The sequence below is a fragment of the Chamaea fasciata genome, unplaced genomic scaffold, assembly GCF_029207755.1.
Source record: "Chamaea fasciata isolate MVZ Bird 193981 ecotype frontalis unplaced genomic scaffold, bChaFas1.0.hap1 SCAF_3, whole genome shotgun sequence".
Classification (NCBI taxonomy): Eukaryota; Metazoa; Chordata; class Aves; order Passeriformes; family Sylviidae; genus Chamaea; species Chamaea fasciata.
In genome coordinates, this window is record NW_027094088.1 from 62,252,140 (window position 1) to 62,267,211 (window position 15,072).

Here is a 15,072-nt window from a genome sequence, read left to right on the forward strand (position 1 = left end):
TGGATTCTGTAATAGCCTACAGTGTTTACCAACATTTTATAAATAATTTATAACTGTAACCTCTTCTAAAGTGTCACTATCTAGTCTGTGTGCACATGTGCTCAGTCACGCAAAAAAAATTGCTTTTAAGTAATGTCTTTGCAGAGCCAAACTCTTCCCACACCTAACCTACATTTTTTTCAGCCGGTTGATGTCATTAATAATTAAGATTCTTATAAAGATTTTAAAATGTAACTATTTAATTAGGCTTACCATGCCAAAAAGAATAGAATGTTATTCTGTACCAGATAAATTGTATTCACATTTCCCTCCCTTCAAAATAGCTGTTTTTTCAGTGCTACTCACTTATTTCACCTTTTTGCACTAACTTATGAAGAGGTAACTCCATCCAGAGAGGTTCTGGATAATGTCACATATCCATGAATCTGTGATAGCACTTGACACTGCAGTGTAGCTTAATGTTTTTTCTCTAATTTTCAGTTAGTACCAAAAGTATGGAAATTTTTACATTAAAAAAAAATTCAATCGCTACTCTGCATAAGCACACACAGCTATCAGATGGCAGGAAGGACCTTAAATATGTTTGCAATGAATAATTACCCTTCATTCCCACAACAGTCCAATCCAGCTGTATGAGAAAATTTAAAATGTCTCATATGAATTTAATCATGCAACTAACTGCAAGCATTTGTTAGTTTTGATCAAAGCTACGGCAAAAATTTCTATGAACTATGCAAATTGTGCCCAAATAGATGTATTGATGTATGGCTGTAAGTCTTCATCCCCAAAACCCATCTCTTTTCTCTGGATCCTTCCCTACTAAAGCCATAGGCACTGGAAAGTGTCGGCCACGTGTTTCTTGGAAATGGGAATTTTACCTTTGATCCAGGCCAGAAGATTATTTTTCTTTCTGAAGGCAGGGCTGCTACAGCCCCTCAAGTAGAACACTGGCCTTCTCACTTGGTGTAAGAAGTTGAAGAATGGATATCTTTGGAGTAACTTTGCTTAAAGCAATAAATTTATTCTAAATTACTAAAACTGGAATCCATCATGTTATTGTCAAAAGAAATTTCAACCATTCTAGTTACCATGGAAAATTTTAAACCTAGTCTCTTATCAGAGATGCAGCACAAATGAATAAGACCCATTGTCTATTTCTATTTTAGCATTTGCAATACCTTGAGAAGAGTCATGATGGACTAAGTATATTTTACAAAGTGCAGACTAGGGATGAAAAATGTATTCATTGAAAAAGAAAGGGATAAACTGGCTTGCAGTAACTGAGTTTTGTTATGCATCTGCCAGATAAAGTGAAAATGGATCAAGAGGATCTAAACATAAAAATCAAACCTGGGCTCTGTGGGTAAAACATGATTTCTCTAGAGGCAGCTATTTTTGTTTACCACAGGTTCAATAATCAAAAAACTTTATTAGTTAAAAGCACAAATAAATTTCCAAGTTACATGGGAAACATAATTACACATTAAAATATTTATGATTACATATGAAAATAAAGCCTTACAAAATCTAGATTTCTTCCATCCCTGAATTTATCCCCAGATGATTTTTTACAATATTTACACAATTCCTTTGCATTCAAATAATCTTTTGGCAGTTAAGTTGAATGTTGTGAGAAGGACTGTTTTGTTCAGGAATAGTCTTTGAGTGCTTACCAGTAAAAAACTTATACACCTTTATCAGATCTATATAAGATTTCTTTCTCTGAATAATCAGTTAAACACTATTCTATTTTCTTTGGTCTTAAAATAGATCTTATACCTGGCATAGAAATGTTATATTCTTTAATTCTTAATAATAATAATAATAATAATAATAATAATAATAATAATAATAATAATAATAATAAGCCTACTGAAAGTCACAGCTTCAAATCTTAAAGAACTTTGAATCATGTTGTTGAGAAGGCTTTCGAGAAGCAGTTGTTAGATACCGAGCCAGTTAAGAAGAAAGGTCAACTTCAGAAAGCAAAACAATAAGACATGAAATCTGCTTCTGCAAGATTAGACACCATTCATATTTCAAGTCCAACTTCGATGGATTAAGGATGACAACAAAACGAAATCTTGAGAAGTCAACATGTAAGTCAGATCTTGCAAATTTCTATCCCCAAAATATCTGGGATCAGAATAAGCATAGAAGGCGCCCATTAACTACAAAGCTGCTGCACTGTTAAATCTCAGAAATAAATTGTTATATGCTTTGAACTTGCCTATAACCTTCAAGCCATGTCCCCTTTCCTGCAACCATATTAGCAGAGCAGTTCCTGTTGCTCAGTACTGAAGGTCACCCAGTTTATGAAAAAGTTTCCCTTAGTGAGAAAACATGGACTTGAATCCCCATGTAGAACTGTGGAAGCCAAGAAGGGGATGATGTAGCAGCTATCATTAACATCTCTTCTACTGACAGCATTTAGACCTATTTTTTGGACAAACTCTGCTTGCTATTTACTTTGTTCACTGTTTGAATACAGTTTTAGTGGACATAGACAAAGTCTACACTGGAAGCTGGGGATTTATTATGCTCTCTAGTGTATTTGCCGTCTGTTTCCCTTCCAACATCTGTGGCTCAAACTTTGTTCAGGGAACTGCAGAGAAATGGACTGATAAGCCTTGAAGCTATGAAAACATACAAGAATTGTTGATACACATTAGGCAAGCCAATATGTTGTTGTTCAAAGTCTGTATGTCAAGGAAGATTTCATTATCCTAAATTCAACAAACAGCTGCTTCCTTTGTGGACATAGAAATACATCTGTAAGGGCTTTATTGCCAATCACTGTTCTGCTTTTGTAAATTCTGCTGGTATTTGTAAAGCTTTTTAGTGAAAATTGGTGCATTAAAGTAGATTTTGATACTCATCAAGAAAAAAAAACAAAGGAAAACATTTTGTAGGATGTCTTTGCTGACATTCTGAAGATAAGTTGATATTTGTAGTGGTCAGGAAAAATACTGCTAGATTAGACAAATCTTCAAGTTTGGAGGTCTCAGAGACTCAGATTTCTGAGATTAGGATATGAGACATCTTCAAATTACATCTGTAATTTTATTTCAGCTTAGTTGGTAAAAAAATTTTGAGCTCTGATGGTTTTGTGCCTATCTTTAATACAGTAGATGGCAACTTCTTCGGGGGTCAGCTGCACAGTACATATGATTTTCTGGCTGAGGACAGCTGATGACAGAACATGGCAACATAAAGCTTTGTAAAAGCTGCCAGAAAAAGAATAAAAGCTTCTTTGTAGTCAGACACAGCAGGAGGACAGCAGTACTTAGAAGGAAGACAGCTCTTTGTGTATTGTATTAGTACTAGAACATATTAGTAAGTGCACTGTCCCCTTGCAGAAATCACAATATATTACTGTTTCAATGATTTTTGTTGGTTGCACCTCTGAGAAGCTAATTCCATATAGTTCCAGAAGAAAAAAGAGGTAGGAGTGGTGCAGGGTGATTCTCCTTGAAAGTCTAGGAGATCTTGCAGACTCGGGGAAATTGAATTGTACTGATTTCAATGGTTGTGACTTGCTGTGTCAAATGATTTCTTCTATTTTTCTAATTAGGAATTGCTGAAATATGTGCAAACCTGCTAGGGTTCTGTACATCTTTTGTCAAATATAACCATGTAGTCACTTGTTTCATTTATCAAACTCAAACTAGCAAGAACAGGCTGCTTGGAGAGTGAATAATCACACCAAGTTTCAGTGATAAAAGATCATGGTCTGCAAGCATTTGTAGTTCTGGATGCCTAGGATGCACAGAGGCCTCTACAGGCATTTTTTTTTCTTCCGTTATCTCACTTTCCCACTAAAACTAACTCCTACCAGGCAGTACCATTTTCTCATGCAAGCAGACTTTTTTCTGTCTAAAGAAAAAATGTCTCCTCACAGAAGAACTAAAATAGAGATTGTCAGCTGTGGGGTTTTTTTTCTCTTTTTTTGTTTGTTTGTTCATTTTGTTTTTTAATATTAAATTGATATGTAGAAAATAATTGTATAATTGTGTAAGGAAAATGGATATTTAAAGATAAATTTTTCTATTTTGTTGCATCTGAACTGGATTTTTGCTTCCCCAGTTTTTGTATGTGTGTGATGTTTTCCCTTTCATTTGAAGTTTTTTTTCAGTAACCTGGAATTCTCTTCTTTAATTTCCTTTTGTAAAACCATTTTGTACCAGAATAATTGAAAATTGGTTATAGAATCTGATTTACCTATGTGTCATTAATCAGATAAGGTTTAACCAGTTTGACTCTACCCAACTGATATACTTCTGAAGTTCATCAATGAAAACTGGCAAAAATTGTCCCCTTGATAGCTTTTATCAGTATTCTGTTACAAATGTGACAATTGTATTTTAAGTTTTTTCTGGTGTGCCATTATACTTCCAAAGGATTTAATTATAAAGTTACCAGCACGAAAGAGATGACTCAGATGTCCTGATTTTCTTCTCTAAAATTAAACTAGAATATTATATTAATAAAATATTATAAATAATCCTCAAAAAGCATAGGCACGGCTATACAGGGCTTGACATTGTCAATTATTATTCTATCATATCTGTCAATTGTCTTCTGAAATTATTAAAGCTACAATTAATGGTTTATTAATTTAATTATTCATATTTTTTTAGTAGTTAAATATGTACACTGAAAACCCTAAAAATTTTACTCTGCTCTGTTTCTACTCATTGAAAAAAAAAAAAAAAAAGAAAGACACCTTCTAGGCTCCAGAATATTAATTTAATTAGTTCAGTGGCATCAACTGAACTAATTTTTTATTAACATAATTCATCAAAATTTTTTAATCTATTTATTTCTTCAATTAAAATATCATAAAAAGAAAGTAGAAAATTCAGTTTATATTTCAAGGTTAACATGATTCTTACTGCTCCACGAATATTATTCTTCCATGAATGTTTTTTCATATTTAAAGTGAATATTTTTAGAATGTTCTGGACTAAGATCCACTGAATTTTTTCTTGTACAGAATATGAGAATTTAGCCCTTCACAGTAGCTCAATGTCATTTATCATGAAGACTAGGAAATTGCAGTCAAATAGAAATTTTAATTTAGCTAATGTACATATTTAGTGAAGATCTTGAGAACTATAATTTTTGTAATTTCTTGGAAAATTACTTTCTGGAGGATGTAAGCTTGTGCAGTGATAAAACACGCTAAAATGGAAAGCTAACTAGAGGCACTCACATCCCACAGTTGTAGCTAACTGTCGAGTCTTATTTATTTCACACTGTGCAGTAATCAAGGATATCATTCTGGAATTGGGAAAATTTGTTTAAGGAAATTGAGTTAAATAAAATACATTGTTTTGAAAAATTGCCATTCTCTGACAAAGATATTTTATATCCAAGCTGTGATCATGTGAGTGTACAGTGGACAGTTTGCCAGGTGATCTACATTGTTCTGTCCCTGGGATTACCAGATCTCCCCTGTGTCCCATGAAACAAAACTAGCAAAGAATTTTACAATTGAACTAAAATCAGTAAGGGTCTTTTTCTGAAGTGAATGTTCTGATAGGTTTCCAAATCCTGGTTATTAATACTAAGCTGAAAATACATGACTATACTGCTTTCACAATTTTTTAGTACCAGTTTTTTATGAGTCAGGCATAATGCTTTTTAAGACATTTAGTTAATTATTCTCTTGGGACTGGTTTTTTTCCCTTTATTTTTAAACAGTAAAGGAAGTATGTCTCTTGTCTTGGTTTACCCAGACAAATACACAGATCAATAGTGCTTAGAATTTTCAGACACAAATATACGTAACCTCTTAATTCTAAATAAAACCCCTCTAAGCACAAATGTTGCCTAGAAGAAAAGACAAAATATTCCAAACAATATTAAGAGGGATAACGTGAAAAGCAAATCTTAAATGCAAGCTTTCAGGTGCACAAGTATGGCTCTGCACATGCATATGATTTATTTACTACAAATTTTATAAGGTTAATTAACTAGTATACCTAGCAGGTACATCCAATAACTGAGTAGTTGCCCCACCCTTGTGCTGTCCCCTTGGAGTTGTTCCAGGGGCTTCTTTGCTCTTTTTCTTGTGTCCTCTAAGTTCTGGTGCAAAATAGAGTGTCCTCGTTAGAATTTGTCTTCTTGAGAATACTACTGAACAGAATTTCAGGAATGTCTTAGAAAGGGTTAGCTTATTGTTCTAAAATGTGACAGAAAGGGCAGGAAAATTACTACAAGCTATTTAAGTACGTATTAACAGTCTACAAAGCTACAAGTATATGAAAAATATATAAACACCAAAAAATCTTTAGCCATCCCAAAGACATCTAGTACTTGGATTATATCCAAAAGACTATGCAAAGCTTCCAGTGAGCTGGGCTCACCATTCTGAAGGCTGAACACAGGAAGGTCTAGGCCTTGATCCAAACTGCAGCATGAAATGAATATCCTTAAAATTCTTTTCTTTTTAGAATAAATGGTTTACCAAGTTACCAAACCATCTCAAAAATACTTTGCTTGATCATCTCTGTCCAAGGAAAAATTTTAGTACGGTTCAACATTTAGTAAGGAAGGATGGAGAAGTGTATCATGTAGAACTTACCAGAAAGTTTATAGAATGTATGCAGGAAGACATTCCAGCTGATGCAGTTTGTACAGTGTCCCCTAGTGTTGGTTATTATTTAGTGTTAGGTACTGTAAAACAATATGTATGTGTAGAGTGATAAATTCATATTTTCTGTTTCCTATTTTTTTAATTATCTTTTAAAATGTAAATAATTATCTAACGCCTGTAGTGTGTTCAGGAAACAGTAAGAAGACTTTGGACAAAGTTCTAAAACCACAGAAATGGTGTTCTATCCCAAAAATGGTGTTGCTATCCCAAAAGCAGTTAGGAAACCTGAGATTATTGTAACACAGGTGGGCTTCATGAAATACCAGGCTGAGGAGAAATACATGTTGTGCACATTGTGCTCGAAAGCCTAAGCATTTCCAGTCAGTGGTGATTTTATAAGCATTAGGATCTCAGAATGACTAAAATGAAGCCTAGATAAGTCAGAAAATTACTAAAAAAGAATGTGCAGTCATCTTTCTGAGTTTGATTCACATCTATTCCAAAGTGAATATTTTGAAAAGGATTTACTTCTGTGGGGAGGTTGCAATGAGCTAAGGCATCAATTTAAAAAACATAGCTTGTTCTCACAACCCACTTGCATTGTCACTGCTCAGTAAAATACCCAGAGTTAAATGGTTTGAATTCCTCTAGAGTCAGTAGGAAGGACTCAGTTGAAACAAAGTAATAAGTATACCTGAAAGACTTTGAAAAGCTTGTTTAGAAACCTAGATAAGATGTTGAGCAGCACACGAGCCGCAGAGTGTTTCTCAGGAAGCACAGAAGGGGTAGTGTGGGCTCTCTCCACAGCCCTTGGGCGCTGTTCAGGAAACAACGTGGAATAACTGTACAGCATCAACTACTTCAGGCTTTTTCACTATAACTTATTCCACTACTGACCAGACTGGCAGATGTCATCATCCACAGTATTACACTCAGATCTGAAGCTGTGCAACATTTGTGTACTTTGAAAATTTGGGCCAATAAAAGAAGAGTCAGATCTCTGAAGAAACACTGATATGTGCCCAGCAAGGTGTGCACTAAACCTGCATGTAAGAGTCTGTATTGCAACACTGCTGAATATATAAGGTTTCTGACCACCAGTTTAACACACTTAACTCCTCTGTATGACTTTCACCAGTTTTAAGGAATTGTACACCTGAAATCCATCAGACGAAATGGGAAAAGCTCTGTCAGTTTTCAATGCTTGTGTATATTGCAAGAGCTACTTTTGCCTGAGCTATCCCTACCCTACAGACTTTAAAAACCACCTTCAGTTCCTGTCTTAAAAATTCTATTTGATTTTTTTAATGATAAGATATCTGTCATAGGAGCATGTTATACTACTCTGATAAACTTTAGTTCATAAAGTGTTTATTCATGTCATTGTATGGGATGATGGTTATTATTAGAATACCTAAGACTATATCAGATTTAATCATAGTGAAATCTCTTTTCACTTTACATGAACTAATTAATTTAGCAGTAGGTGAAATTGCTCTCTCTTTTAGTGGTGTGATATCATGTCACTCAACATGGACCACAGATTAGTTTTATTAAAACTAATTTTACTATCCAATACTATAATTTAAGTACAGAAATAATAAGATCTAACTTGTCTTGAACACAGAGTGAAGTATGGATGTTTTGTACATTGGCTCCTTCCTGTGTTTGAAAATTATTATAATTAATTTTAAGAAACAAAGTACACAGTTGCTTCTGTCCTAGAGCTGATAATTCTTTTTCAGTGGGATTTTTTTTGTGTATTTGTGAGTTTGTTGTTTTTTGTTATTGTTGTTGTTTTCTTTTCGGTTTGGTTTTGTTTTATGTTTTGTTTTGTTATTAATCTGTGCATTGAAAAGAATTTTGAATAATGAGACTACTATGGATGAAATCCATTTTTAGCTAGTTTTTGCTTTCAAAATGAAAAGAACAAGAAAACAAACTACACTGTGGAAAATGTATTTCAACATTTTCATAGGAAAAATATTACAGTTTTCCAAATTTGTGGTGCTTAGGCTTAGGCTGCATTTGCAAACTGTTAGCAGTCCCACATATCCAGTGGAGGGGATATGGTTCAAATCCTTGAATCAGAAATGAAAAATAAGCTATTCATAGATTTCTATTCTGACATTAAGTCTCATAGAAACAGATGAAAAGAAAATTAATCACCTACATTAATAGACAAACTATAATTTCCAACAAGCTGACATTAGCAAATTTTCAAGTCCTTTCCTCCGGTGAGCTACTGCTATGACGTGACAATTCCACCACTGTGGTAAACCACAGCCTCCTAAGGACAATTCAAAGCCATTTAAAAAGACTCAGTGCATAACTTTGGATAAATGTCTGGGGTTTATTACATTTTCAAAAGCACCTCCTGAGGAATAATCTTATGATACCATGCTAGATGTTTTTGCTAGTAGGAAGGAAAGCATCTCATATACTGCAAAAGAAACTGCAGCAATTTAAACCAGTTAGGTAGTAATCCAAAGATGAATAGCCTGTCCCTCTTTTGCCTATGTGGCATGTAATGCTGCTAAAAAGCCTAAGAGGACTACTTGCATATCTAAGAATATATGTGTTCTTACATATAATGCAAGAACACCTAAATTAAGATGGCAAAATCACCTCAATAAAAAGATCCATTTTCCTAATATTATCTTTAGCACCATTTTGCACAATATATAAACCGGCCTGTACAATACACATAAGATGTAGAAAAAATATGCAGGTTCAGCATGTGGCATTACAGTTTTTAACTGATGGTGTTATTAGGTGGTAGAAAATAATTTTCCACATATCACACTCTTTTCTTCTAAAACTCTTTACATCAGCTTTTGTTTCCTTTTATTTAAGACTCTTTTCTCTTAGATTCAAATATTTTCATCTGGTATTTTCTAAAAGATACAGTGGTTAACAGATAACTATGTTATTTATTGACAAAGCAAATGCTGTTTGATCTTGTATTTTCCAGGGTGGTCTTGTAGAAACTTTTATATAAAGAGAAATTATATGGACTAATAAAAATCTAATCAAACTGCTTTTTACTTCACATGTTAAACAAATGTATCAGAAATATTTTAGAAAAGACAACACAGCAAACTGTTAATTGAAGAGCAGAATCTAGTACCTGGCAGGCATCCTTAGAAATTAATTCCGAGATCAGCTATGTTATAATGACAGTTCACTGATAGTTCATGTCATCTGTCAGCTACACTGTTGCTGAAGTTATGTTTGGATGCTTTGCTCCATCTCTCAGGGCTGTGGAAAAGGGAAGATTGGCTTTCAGTTAAAATTTACACTGAGTGCCCAAGAGTGTTTGACTGAATGTGAGGCGTCTCTGGCTCTGCCCTCAGACAGGACTGTCAGTAGTTTGCTCCCTTTTCAGTGAAAATGGAGCTCTTCTCTGGACACTGACTGGCAGGGCAGCAGCTCTGCAGAAAGGAACCTGGGAGAGCTGGTGAGTAAAGAATACTGGGCTTTGTTGGGGCAGTGTCACCAGCAGGCTGAGGAATGTGGTTCTTCATCTCTGCTCAGCAGTGGTGAGAAAACCTCCGCAGGGCTGGTCCCGTTCTGGCCTTCTCCCTCTCCCAGAGAGAGACACACATGGAGTGGAGCCAACCCAGCAAAGGCTTCTAAGCTGGTTATGGACTAGAGCACAGGATGTTCGAGGAGAGGGGAAAGGAGTGAGGCCAGTTCTGCATTAATAGCTGAAGGCTTGTGAGGATGCTACTACTGCCCATAACCACCAAAAGGGAGAGCTGAGGGAAGGCAGAGGCAGCATCCTCTCAGAGGTCCACAGCAGAATGACAGGAGACAACAAACATGAGCTAGATCACAGAAAATTATTTTTTAATATTTTTTTAAACCATGAGAGTTTCCAAAGACTAGAATGAGGGCCCAGAACTGAAGTAAAAACTCCATCCTTGGCAATATCCAAAATTTGACCAAAGAAGCACCTGAACAATGTCATTAAATGGCCTTCCTTTGAGAAGAGCATTACACAAGGTGACCTTCCAACCTAAATAATTTCATGATTCCAACGAAAAATCCCAGTCCCCCAGTTACAGAATGGAATGTCTTCCTGAAGAATTAATATCTATAGGGTATCCTTCAAAATCCTACTGTAACATACTAGGCACCATGGTAGTAGTGAAAGCACAATATTTGGGAGTAAAAAAATGAAACCGTGTAAAAATATATTTCAAAAAGTTTATTTCAAAATATTTTCTGTTGCTTGCCTCCATTCCTTCTGAATCATCTCTCAGTTCTTCAGTGTTCATATTTTACTTGCAAGCATTTCCTTCTGGCTAGCTAAAATTTACTTAAGAAAATCTTCTCAGTATCCAGCTCTGTACTCAAAGACCCTCCAATTTCCAGCCAGGATTTAGATGAAACACTAGGAGCAATGATCTTTAATAAGCATAGCTTGAGAGGAGTACCTAGAACAGAGCTCTATGTAGACCAAACCAGTGATTGAAAACTTTATTTAGGAAACTGATGGGGAGTAGATTTACCATTCTAACTGTAATGTCTATGTCAGTTTCTTAAATTGAGTTTTGAGGAGCTGATTTAGCCCAGGGAAATGGGGAAATCTGGTTGAAGGGTCTCTTGGGGCTGCTTATACTGATTTTTTTGTTTGTGTTTAGTGCTAATGCAGAATTAGACGAACTCCACTGTCAAGATGTTAGAAGATCGATGCTTTTATTACTTAGAATTGGAAATCTGGTACACACAATAGAACAATCGCAGGCAGAAGAGTGATACAAAGAGCTCTTTGATTTCCTGGTGCTTAGGAATAGAGAAAAATGCTGTGAATTCAAAGAAGCAGAGTTCATTTTTTTTAGTCAAGGAATAAACATAGCATATCTGATTTAATAAATTTAGACTGGGTAAAAATATTTTCAAGGAACTCTATGTCTGCCCAATAGAAAAATATATAAACTTCAATAAATAATTCATTTTTTCAGAATCTATAGAATCACTTCACTGTGAAATGCCAGCAATACACCACATGTGCTTTGTCTTTTTCTTAGGAGTAAAACTCTCATAAAATACTTATGAGAGGGGTCTTTTGTTTACACAAAGACACATAGTTTTTTCATAAACATCAGAGATTTTTTTTCTTTCCTGAAGAAAAGCATTGGAAGTATTAATGTTTCTCTGAATTCCCAGGATCACAGCAGTTTTCTACAATGTGCATTACTGCAATTCTGACTTCGCTGGGAGTTGAATTTGCCCAAGGAATGCAGCAGTAAAGTCCAATATGCTTCAAATCTAAAATAAATGCTTTAATTTAATCTGAAAGGTGAATCTATAAAGTATTATTACGTTAAAGGCATACCTCTCTTAAATAAAAAAAAATACCTAATCTCAAAAATGAATGGCAGAGTTAAGAATGAAAATAATGATTACATGGTTAAGTCCTCAAATGTTAGGAAATGACAAACTCCTTGGTTCTGCCTTAGTACACCTCAGCACTACAATAGATTATTAATTACACACAATTTTTTATCACCTGGGCTGAGCGCACAGTATCCTGTAAAACTTCATCATTAGCCCTCATATATTTTTCAGTCTTTTAACCTGGAGAGACTTACAACTTAATCCAAGATAACTTCAGAATTATATATATATATATATATATATATATATATATATGTATATATATATAGTACTGGAAATAATTCCATTAAATTAATGGAGCTTTCACAGCATGTGTGATTAAATTTGTTACACTGAGACCAGACATTCAGATAAACACTTCCCAAGCCATTACTATGTCTTCTATATATCTCGACCCATGAATATATCTTTCCTTGTTGGTGTTGATATGGGTATTTTTTCATTCTGGGTATGATTTTTCTGCTGATTTTGATAAATATCCTGTGATTCCTTATCACACTGAATGACACGTGAATGTCATATGAAACTAATTGTCTAAACAATTTTTATTCTGACCTACCCAATAGATATTCTTCAAAAAAAGGGAAATTATGTCCAGAGGAAAATTCAGTAGTTAATACTGGAAAGAAATATAAAATGATGCTATGCTGTGATCTGTTCTGAGTCCAGTGCTGATATATTTTAATTATTTATGTGAATGACTGAAAAGGGGAAAGCATTGTTACTATATGATACGGAGAGATTGCAAGAACATTTGAGGAAAGGACTGGCATTCAAAATCATCTTGAGAAAGCTTGAATTTGCCCTGCAAAGTGCTACTCAGCAAAGACAAGTTGAAAAGTACATTTGTGTCAAAATAACTAAACATACAAACACAGCATGGGTGTTATGATTCCATATGATTCCAAAATTCCTGATGTTGCCCTCTCACAAGGAAGGGGACAGTTATCACAGCACAAACTCTCTCTAGTACTGGTAGGGCTTCAATTCAAGAGACTTCAAGAAAAACTGTGGACTAGAATGAGCAGATGTTGGAAATGTGACAAAAGATTAGAAGGACTTGGGGTTTCCTGGCTCAGAAGCCTAGGAGCATGACTGGTTGTGGGAATGAAGTGAGTAACTTCCTTCCCTGCCTGTAATGGAGGTACAACACCACTGGCCCAGGAACTCTGCATTGCAAAGACACTGCAAAGAAGATACAAATTAGATAGTGGGGAAGAAAGTTTCTGAAGCCAAGGGAGAGGAAAGCATTGGAGAGAGCTACTGGGGAGTCAGTGTGATCTACTGTTACCAGCTTCTAAGAACAAAATAGACTAAGTTCTGTCAGGTATTCATGCATATTTAGGCTGATGACATGGGCTAATTGACCTACTGAGCCATTCATCAGTGTGAATCTATGATTCTAATAACCCAAAACAGGGTTCTGGGAATACATAATATTTATAAATATGTAACACTTATCACCACTCATCCCACTGAGATTTGATATATTTAATATAATAATTGGAAGGACCCAACATATAAAGCATAAACATAACGGAATTTAAATATAAGACTTTTCCCTGGAGCTTTCTGAGAGATATGAGCAGTTCTAATGAAAGAAAAAGGAACCTTGTTTATAGAAGTAATTTTAAGGGGATGACTACAAAAATGTTCTTATTTCTTAGGTTCCCAGCTTTGACAGGATAATTCATATAATATTGCACAGTCCATGCAGTGGAACTGTTGAAACAGAGTATGACCTGTAAAAGCTGGAATGCATTTCCCTAGCTTTTGCTGTCTACTTCTGAGCTAGTTGCCTATGGAGCAATGGAGCTGAAAAGGCACTGTGAGGGTATGAGCAATCTCAAAAGGTGTGGAGGTTTTCTTCAGTATGAAGTAAATGAATCATGCCTTACAGTCCTTTGGCTTTAGAGCTGCTCAAGATACTAATCTAACGCTACATATCTGCATTCAATTCAACTCCATATACTTTAGAAATAAAACCAGAAGTATGGATATTCTGTAGTACAAAGAAATCAGATTAAACATGAATAACTATATGTGTGTATATATATAAAACCTGTGATCAAGCTGCATGTTTTCTGCAGATAGATGTGCTAAAAAGGCCAGAAATATGTGGTATTAGAGCAAGCATTTGATAAGTTCTCATGAAATAAATAAATAAATAAATAAATAAATAAATTCTCTCATGAATAATAAAAAATTGCTTTAGTTAAATATATAATGTGGTATTCCCTTTGGAAGAATACTGAAGTTCTACTTGAAAATTAAGATTATTCACTTTATGATTCCAAAATTCCTGCAACTTTTTGGAAACTTGGCCTCAAACAGCTATGAACTCAACAGCATTGAGAAATTTGAGGACTCTAAACGAAGTTCCTCGGAGTCAGCAAAACTAGAAAATTGATTGCTGAATTGATTAACTAAATAGTCGATTTACGGGTGTCTGTGACCTCCAGGACCTGTAGCAATGCTGTAGGCAGTTCCCAGGATTCTGCCATAATTTTGCCATGAGTGTACCACTTTGGATCAAATATCCAAACTACAAAACTTCACCACTGGAACACCAAGTACTTTGATAGGTATCTTATATCTCACCCCAAAACTGGAAAGAAGACAAGAGATGGGGTGTGCATAATAATATCAAAACTTTCTTTGGAATTTTTTTTTGGCACCACAGAGTTCATAAAACTGCCAAAACACCCCAAACAAACAAAAACAAACAAACAAACAAAAAACCACCCCAAAAAACCCCAACAGGCAGATAACTTTTTAGATAACTTTTTAACTTTTACCTAATTCTTTAAAGAGGAATTGATCTACAAACTGAAACTACAGACTGAACAAAAGGAGACAAAATGGAAATTTAATGCACCTGATTTTTGTTGGATTTTCTTTCTGAACAGAATTATCTTGAACACAAACGTTAAATTGCCACAAAAAGTGAAGTCATGAATTATCAGTTATTAAAAGTCTCAGACAGAGAAAAAAAAAGCTACTCAAATGAAAAATGCTGGGATCAGAAATAGCTTGTAGTATCATGGAGCATATCTGGTTCACGT

At 34.8% G+C, this 15,072-nt stretch overlaps 1 protein-coding gene across 4 annotated transcripts in view; it reads right to left on the reverse strand.

Annotated features, from left to right (window-relative positions):
• NKAIN2 (sodium/potassium transporting ATPase interacting 2) overlaps window positions 1-15,072 on the reverse strand; it is a 532,323-nt gene that overhangs the window by 78,093 nt on the left and 439,158 nt on the right. The window lies entirely within an intron of this gene.